General features: G+C 33.2%; 1 protein-coding gene across 11 annotated transcripts in view; it reads right to left on the bottom strand.

Annotated features, from left to right (window-relative positions):
* Positions 1-10,000, bottom strand: part of LOC145243494 (uncharacterized) — a 318,659-nt gene that overhangs the window by 118,727 nt on the left and 189,932 nt on the right. For 2 of the 11 annotated variants that reach the window (XM_080106446.1, XM_080106448.1), the window contains exon 1: positions 3,149-3,632. The exons of 5 other annotated variants lie outside the window; for them this stretch is intronic. The gene's annotated coding sequence lies outside the window, so the exon portion shown is untranslated. Of the gene's footprint in view, positions 1-2,943; positions 3,127-3,148; positions 3,633-10,000 lie in introns of those variants that run through there. 4 more of the 11 variants (XM_080106442.1, XM_080106444.1, XM_080106441.1 and 1 more) reach the window with 4 other exon arrangements.

Raw genomic sequence — 10,000 nt, 5'->3', positions numbered from 1 at the left:
GAGACTAGTGGTTCGACGACGCTCAATTTCGAAAAAAAAAAAATAAAACCTGAAACATGTATGCACATATGTAGCCAATAGTGTTTGTAGAAATAGAGAAAATTTTATTGTTATTGAGCACTATTTTATAAACGCCGGTGTTTCATTGGATTAACATCTAGGAAACTACAGCAATACAGTCAATACATTACATATTCTTGCATATATATACAATAGATATGTATAGACCTTTAATTGTGCTTATAAAAGAATATACTGATACACATACTTTTGTATATCTATATGTAAAGACACGTGTAATCGCACACAGTCATATATAAATTAATCACACACAGGCATCTATAAGAATTAAATAAATAAACAACTGTATATAAATAACTTCAATAATGAATAATCTTATTAATAATTTCATAATTAAAAACTTATAAATAAATAATTATATTGATAAAACAGTTTTTGTAATTCAAACCCCATCAATAAACACTTTAATTAATAAATATTTTTTAAATAAAGAACGTAATAAACATACATCCTATAAATATTTAATAATTAAGAATCCCATTAATATACAATTCGATTAATAGGCAATTCCATTAATAAAATTTTTTATTAAAAAATGTTTAATTAATAGGCAGTTTTATTAATAGAAATTTATATAGGTAAACATATTCAGTAATAAACAATCACTCTGATGCACAATTAGATTAATAAACTATTTGGTTAATACACTATTTGATTTATACACTATTTGATTAATGAATTATTTGGTTAATAAATTATTTTAATAATTATTTGATTGATAAACTGTTTGATGAAACAACTATAAGTATAAATCACTGCGGTAATTTCCAATTTCGTTAAAGAATTTAAATATAAACAGAACAACATTCTTAATACTTAAGACACTGCATTAACAAATAGCTCTCTTAGGAAACAAGTTCCTTGATAACGACATTGTTACATAATTAATCAATTATAAATTCTATCAATAGACAACTACATCAATAAATAATCACAATTAGACAGAAACACATTATTTAAAAAAGTTCATTAAGAAAGAATGATATAAAACGGAACAAGTCTCCTAATGATGAGGCAACAAAAAAAAAAAAAATGTGAATATAATCTGAATCTGCTGATGTCATTCAACTTCGTTTATGACGTTTAATTTCCACGAGATTTCAGTTTTTGCACTTTTAACAATCGTGTTTACAATGACACATTTGTCGATTGATATAAAAAAAGAAAGAAGTCTGATTGGGTGATTAGGGTGAAGAACACCGAAAAAGCGCATCATATTTAATCGTCTAAGCATAATATATATATATATATATATATATATATATATATATATATATATATATATATATATAATGCGCATGAAATACGTTTATAAGTTAAATTTGAACACAATAAACAAATATTTGTTTATTTAACATAATATTGCGGTTTATCTATTATTGATAGTGTTGTTAAAGATTCCGCGACCGGAACTCGCCAACGCGCACGCGTCTATTGATATTATTTAGTACAAAACATTTATCGTAAACAAAACGAATGTAGACTCTTCTTCTCTTCGATAATATGTTCTTAATTATGTAAAGAAGTTTCAATGCGATAGTGTTTTATTCCAGCATGCGATTTCACTGAATTCGATAACTGCCAATACGGAACGTACGTTAAATGTTGGTATTTGTATAGAAATGGAAGACGTTCTCATCTTTTTCAAAGAGTTAATATTTATATAAATACTTTCATATTCACACGAAACGTGGACTAATAAGTAGTGTTTATATTATTAGAGTTTATCTATATTTGGATTAGAAATTGTTTTAAAAAAATGAGTGTTTATCAATGGGCAAAAATAATCGTTTGGATAAAGGTGGTTTTAGAAGTAAATTTGCAATATTTAATTATATATATATATATATATATATATATATATATATATATATATAATATGTGTGTGTGTGTGTGTAAAATATAAAACAGAATGAAATGATCAAAATAAACGAATAAGCTAAACTCACATTATGATACGAAAAAAAAACACAATATAAATAATTAAAATATGATTGCGTAAAGTCAAAAAAGTCATAGATGAACGTTTAAAACATGTGATACTGTAATATAAAAATAAAACAATAAAACCCATAGAAGCTTGCACGCACACACACACACACACACACACACATATATATATAGTTAGGAGCCTTGACTGTCGTATAGACGGTCGGGTTTCAATCCTGGCTTGAAGTAGTTGCTTGTCTAGCCGCACTGATGAGCTGTGAAACAGCGAAACAGTACTGTATGTGGATGACTATATATATATATATATATATATATATATATATATATATATATATATATATACACGCATACATGTGTATATATATGTATATATAAAGATTCAAATACACACGTATGTATGTATGTATCCTTGGTGTAGCATCAAACTGCATTCGGTAGTAAGTGACCAGTTGTAAAATTTGGAAGAATGTGAAGTCGCTCGTTTTTGTCATTTCTCCTATGTCTTCTCTGACCAAGAACATTGGTAGTACCTGTCAGACTCCCATCTACGGGTTCAGCAGAATGTGCCGTAGATATCACATAAAACAACATCCGGTAATGTACATATAACATTTGCAGTATAACAAGTCAAAGTAAACAACATAAACTTGAATGTTTGGAGATATTAAAAGAATCTAAAGCACAAAACTTTTCACTTTGTTCTGCATTAAATAACAGCGAAAATGATCGATATACGGAATGAAACAAAAACGAAGAAATCAATAAATTAACAAGAAGTTGTCATGTTGTGCCACGTAATATCAAACTGAAATAAAAAGAAAATCGATTAGTTAGGAAGGTTGAATGAGCAAAATTTGACGGAAGGTTAAGATTTGAGAGAAGCTTATGAAAACTTGTTTGAAGAAACGTTACCCAGACCCGAGAATAACCGTCGGGTTGAAGAAACAAGAGGGATACAAACAAAGGTAGAGTAGCAGCCGGTACCAGGAGAGGTTCAGTCTTTTGGAATGATTGAAAACGTGTAAAGTATTACCGCCGCCACCACTACCACCACCAACGCCGCCACCACAAATGGTATGTCGGTGAGGAGACCAGGTGAGAGCTGGCCAATACTTACCCTTGTCTCATAAAGCTGTTGTGCCCTCGTTGAGTGAGCAGGCGGGTGGAATGGGCCTGTCGATTGGTTGATGCCGTTTGTGAGTGCTCGCTAGATTCTTGTGTGCATTTATCTTTGTCCACGTGTGGGGGAGTAGGTGTGTGTGTATACGTCTATGGATGTGTGTGTGTGTGTGTGTGCATGTGTGTAATGTGCGAACGACCGAGGTACGTTATTTCACGAGATTCACGTCAGCAGATTGCAAAGCAGGGACGAAGTGGCAAGCGGGCGAGTAGTAGTCGAAACAGATCGGAAGAATTCGTAAACGCTGGCAGATGTGTGATAAAAGAGTTGCAGCACCAACTTCGACTTGGTACAGGTATGGTAACTACCGGTGCCGGGGAGAGCGCTTATGGCAGAGTTTGTCTGAAACTGTGTTTAGGAGAGGAGGGCGGGCCTCCTTTCACGGTGGCGGTTGGGGGTTAGCGAAAAGATCGCACGTTCCTCCATTTTACGAATTTGTCTACCATTTGCCAATTAAACAACATATCTATTCGCTGACATTAAGCGAGAGAGTCGGTAAGAATAACAACAAAAAAAAGCGAACGAACAAGAGGTGGGTAGACGCGCTAACCGGCCAGACCTAAGCAATACAGACGCATATATATTCTCGAGCGCTTCACATATTTAAACACACAGAAGAACACGGTATGTTCTTACACATGCACACATCACACCATTTTAATTACCGAAAAGGTATTATTTTAACTGATTATTCCTATAATATTCCCAATAATATTACCTATAATAGCAAATGTATGTCTAATATGATGAAGTATAGTAGTCATATAAATGTATACGCATAATATTGAGAATATAAAAAGAAAGAAATCGGCCCAAAAGAATGAAAAAAAAATGCCGTTTTAAACTAAATCTAAAAACGTAACGAAGAAACAAGGTAAGAAAAGAACAACGATGTTAGAATCAAGATTTGAAAATAGAGTAAAATTATATCGAAATTTACGATTATTTTGATGGTATAATTCGTGATTTGAAAGATCTTTAAGAGAAACACTAACAATAATAAAAGAAAGTAATAAGTTATGTTTTGTTAACTAAGATGATATGTTTTAAATGTCGGTTCGTTGTGGCTCGAATGAGTGTACATGTTTAGAAAGATGGCAAACGATAAAGGAAACGATAAGAATAAAAATAATGGCGGAAGCGGCCATGTCCGAAGAGGGAGCAGCGAGTTTGTTGTCAATGGTTGAGACATTTTCATGACTCTCTTTCAAATTAAAAAAAAAAAAAACGGCCTTCTCGCAAACGTTTTTTTGCCTATAAAAATGTGTTCTTTTTTTTAACAATAGTTCTTTTTTTTTTGTCTTCGCTGTCCTGTGTGTCTGTGCAAGTTTTTGTTTGTGATGTGTGTAACTATTGTACCGGTCGAAGTAGATAGTGAACGTGCCCCCACAAACAAGTGTACGTGTATTACTTGTTGCGTCTGCCGGCCGAGGTGGTTGTTCGGTGTTTCTTTGTAAAGCTCTACGTTTCTTTCTTTGATGTTTTTTTTTGTTTTTGTTTTTTACTATTTTCTTATTTTTCTTTTTTTTTTGTGAGTAAGTTATGTGTGTTAGTGTGCCGTTGTGTGTTGGATTCTCTGTTTTTTGTCGACTGTATGAGGTGTGATGTTTAGTGGATTGTGCTTGGTTGGATTCTGCATGTTCTTGGGCGGTTGCAATGGCGGAGAGAGAGAGAGACAGAGAGAAAGATAGCGAGAGAGAACGAAGGAGAGAGAAAGATAGATAGAGATAGATAGATAGAGAGAGAGAGAGAGAGAGAGAAAGAGAGAGAGGCTAAAAAGCTTCCCGGGAGACTCTCATAAGCGGTTCTCGTGTGTCGGGGAGCAGACGTCTGTGTCGCTATTCTACAGGAATGTGTTCTCGACTTCACTATATCGTATTTACGCACGCACACACACATACACACACATGCACACACATACACTAATACAATTGCATACGTACATGCACACACTTATACACAAACACTCACATACACAAACACACACGTGCACTTTGTGCTAACACGTTTCTCTAATCATGTTACACACTTGCAAATGCCGAACACACTTGTTCTCCTTTTTATACATTTAGCTACACCCACCGTACACAGCAATATCAATACCACAAATAGGTGTTTTAAAAACGATCATCTGAGCATTAAGTCGGATCGTTATGCCTGGATTTTTTTACGGCGTATCGACCCATTAATGTCATGTACTGCTGAAAAGCAAAATGATTCATCGGTTTGCTTTGCTCTGTCTGTTTTTGCGGCATATCAACCTTTTCATTTTATTTGTGATCGAAAGACAATAATGGCAACGATTATAACGAATCGTTGTTGTAACTTTCGCTTACTCCTCTACTCCTCGCATTCGCCTTACTCCTTTACTCCTCATATTCCATGGGTGATGGTTCTGACAAAGAAGGAAGAATTGCTGCTTTCTGGGTCGGCATCTATTCATCTAACACTTATCAATGGTTAGTTTTTGATCGTGAAGCAGTATTTTTTTTATTTAACACATTACTTCAGTCGACTTCATTTCTTATGCGAAGCGATTTCCATAGAAATGCACTTAAATTGAACGCAGGATCCTAGTTTATCAATAACTTGAGAACTGTGCAGGTTCATTCCTTTTATGACGGTTGTGGTACAGAAATGAGTACAATAAATCCGACGACAGAATTTGAAATTGGCAGAGCCAATTCCTTGGAAAATCATGTTGAGTATAGGATTTTAGTTTTGCATTTCATTTTACTCGAAATAATATTTCTATATGGAATGAGGTATGCGTATATCTTTATGTATTTTTGATTCACTCTTAAACTAAATAACCGATCATTATGACTACAGTTACTTTGCTTAAGGAGTCGCGATGCGGACTATATTTAAGTTAATTTCAGTATATTTCGAGCATTTTAAGGGGTTTTAGGTGGCATAATATCGATATAACTACCTATTTAAAAATTCAAATATTTCAGAATGGTATTAAATTTGATCGATAGTAACCAGACACCAATTAAGAAAGATTCTCTAAATATCAAATTCATCTTAAGACACTTTTTGATCAAATTGAAATAAGGATTCAGTAGCATATATATATATATATATATATATATATATATATATATATATATATATATATATATATAATTATTTTTAAATATCTACAGACACCAGTGTTTCTGGAATCATCAGTGTAGAGAGTCACTATTACCGCCGGTCAGGATATTCGAACCCGGCTACGAAGCACTTTTTGACAAGGAACAAAGAGCTTAGCCAACGTTAACTGTAGCGAGAATTTAGTTGATACTAACATTATTGTAAATCGTAAATGTCATTCAAGAAGGCCGGAGTGATCATATGATTTTAACATCATGATCTGCGCGCGTTGTCTTTTGAGAAGCGTACGAACTTAGTTAGTCGTAATGTTAAGAGAGAGTAAGTTTGTTGCGTAAGAAACACATCATAAATTGAAACAGTTGATTAGTCGTGAAGTTTTAGTTCCTCTTTTCATTATCTTGAAATAAATGAACAAAACATTGTGTAAAATTAACCCAATTCTCTCTTTCTCTCTTGCTTTCCCTCTCGCTCTCTCTGTTTCTTTCCCTCTTGAGAAGTCAGCATTTCCTGAAATGTTAACTCACATTTTGATTATCTCAAAGAGGTATGTTATGGCGGCGTTAGCTATGAAATTATTGTTTGAAGAATAAAACCTGGTATATGCTGATGGTGCTGGTAATACTTTTGCGTGTGAGTAAAAGTTAAGTCAACTACCTCTACGTATGACTCTTGTGAGAGTCAGTCATTACAGAATTAATGTACGAAATAATGAAATCGACTGAAAAGAACTGACACTTTAAAAAAAAAAACAAAAAAAAACTCGCATTAATTATACGCATAACGTGTGAGCATATTAGTATTGTACATAGCGCTTGGGTTCAAATAGCTATTTTATCTGGAAGTAAAGAAAAAAATCGAAATTACTTCATCGTATATATATATATATATATATATATATATATATATATATATATATATATATATATATATAGTTAAAAATAACATTGTCTGTTTGTCTGTCCGTGGAACAGTTTCTATGAAACAACTCCGTAAATTCGGCAGACTTGAAATTTGATATATAAGGAGTTTCGACCTTTAGAACAAATTCGATTTGGTCTTTAGTCTGTAAAGATAGCTGCTAAGGAAACAAAATAGTTGCTAATAGGTCAAAATTGAAAATAAAAAGGGAACTTGGGAGCCGCAAGTCGACTTAAAATGTTCTTATACGCATGCGTTAATATACATTTATGCGTTAAATTTGGTTCATTTTGAACTATTCCTTATCCATCTGATGATAGCGCAAACGGTAACAACTGAGGATGAAGCGCTAAATGTTTTGGTTTCGATTTTAGCTGATGACACCCAAATCATATTTTTTATTTATGAAATCACTATTATATGTTGGATGCAATATAATAATCAATACAGTATTGGCTATAGTAATAAATATGAAATTTGTATGAATTAAAATACTATATTTAAGCGTATTTTACTATCGGGCAACGTTGGGAAGCCTGTTAGTACACACACACACACACACACACACACACACACACACACACACACACACACACACACACACATATATATATATATATATATAGAGAGAGAGAGAGAGAGAGAGAGAAATAGAGAGAAATAGAGAGATATAGATAGATAGATAGATAAATGGAAACGCTTTTCCGCGGCTACTTTCGACGTTATAGGATTATAAGTAAACACTTCCTATGCACAACTTTTACGTTCACCACTTACAGTTACTACTAAAGCGTGTTCCTAGCCCACAATATATACATTTTGTTCCTGTTTTATGATTTCATGTTTTATAACTGTAGGACGTACTCTCTAAAATACATAAACCCACTGAGAGAGTAACAAATATAAAATTTCTCCTCATGCGTAACACAAACTCACCGCTTCCATTTCTTTTTTAGTTAATTTCTAAGTGTGGAACCGTTTTATTATTTGCCTTGCAACATATTGCTGTTTTATGCATAATACATTACGCTTACAAATCCATTTAATAAATGCTACCTTATTCTTAATCGTTTATTGGAATAACAGTTTAAACTGAACCTACCAACTCACTATACATATTACGATTGTATATATTTAGTTTTAGGAATAGCAGATTGTTACAAAAACGAACACCTAAACTGGCCAACTTCGCATAAATATAGAATGAAAATAAACTGTGTTTTGCCATATAGTTCTATTAAATTGCCTTGCTTTAATTCCATTTTACAAGACTTTAAAACGTACAAAATAGTCTTTGCCCATATGCGTACGCTACACATACGAAAAGAGTCCATTCGTACGCTTCTAAACATGAACACACCTACTATACGGTGACCGGTATGGTAGCCCGAACGAATCAAAATACTATCTACCGAGTCACTTTGCTTCCATAAGAATATACGATCAATCTAGGCACCTACAGACAACCTAACAAATTCAACATAGCGTCCAAAACCGGGAACGTACGACATGTTTCGGCATAGGATTTGCAAGTTACGTTACTTCCTTTCCGGTATTATGTTTACGTAGATGACGGAATGTGTTGCTTTTTTTCCTTTAGAAGATACTATCCTTGGTGCCCGGGTGTTTGGGGGTGTGTGTTGAGCAAAAAAAAAAAAGAAGTGGTAGTAGGCAGGCAGATTCGAACCCGTACTGCGAAGGAGGAAAAGAATGTGACAAAAGTGACGTATTTGCCGTTGCTTCCATGCCAAACCAGAAGTGGCGAAGATTCAAATTAAGGCTAGTCAAGAGAGTGAAGGAATTAATGTTTTTAGCCATTTTTTTGATATTTGTCGTCTGAAGGGTCGAGCTTCAAAACGATCTCGATCTCGTGAAAATCTGTTGCCTCTGTCGAAAGTTTTAGGCAGATACATACATACATACATACATACATACATACATTTAAACAGACAGGTGAGATTTATATAATAGACTACGTTGAATTAGTTTTTTTTTTTTTTTAGTGATATTTGTGTTTGTTAACGTTTCAGAAACAGAAAAACTGAAATAAAAACATGCTAGGAATACCTCAACTAAAAACATTTATCATCGTAGGTAAAACAGTAACTTATCATGTTTTTTTATAACATTTATTTGCTATATAGGTGATTTCCCCCCTTTATTCCCACTTTTCTGTTTGGCACATTTTGTTTCATTAATTGTTAGATGAAAGTACAAATTGATATGATGAATGCATATTCTTAAGATGAGGATTGATGATTATTTTTTGTATTATTTGGACTATTATTCTCATCTTGGTTGCTTTTTTTTTCTTTTTTCACAACGTTTCGGACGACGTAACCTCCGACCATCTTCAAGTTGTATTCACACTGGATCTTATTGGTGAATAGTGAAAAATGATTTTTTTTTCTTTACCAACGAACATTTTTCACTTTTTACAAATAACATTCAGTGTGAATACACCTGAAGAAAGTGCAAATTGTTTTGCAATTTTTATAATAGCTTTCGAAACCATGTAGGTATTTTTACAGCACAGTACTTAGTCAATCAGGAAAGGATTGTTTTAATTTGAAACAGAACAACTAATATTTTCTGTTGATTGCTTACTGCCGGTGCTCATATTACGCTAATTTTCCATGCGAAAGTAATCACCCTCTATTTATTGATTTTTTTAGACTTCATTCTTTGAACATCTTTTAACACTTTTTGAAACTAGCCAACAAACAGTAGATTTTGACTTTTTTTTGCATGGAGGGTGCATAAGATTTT

This window comes from Euprymna scolopes, chromosome 22, assembly GCF_053919585.1.
Source record: "Euprymna scolopes isolate OS-2025 chromosome 22, ASM5391958v1, whole genome shotgun sequence".
Classification (NCBI taxonomy): Eukaryota; Metazoa; Mollusca; class Cephalopoda; order Sepiida; family Sepiolidae; genus Euprymna; species Euprymna scolopes.
Note: the sequence above shows the minus strand (reverse complement) of the source record. Positions and strands in the feature narration are given on the sequence as shown.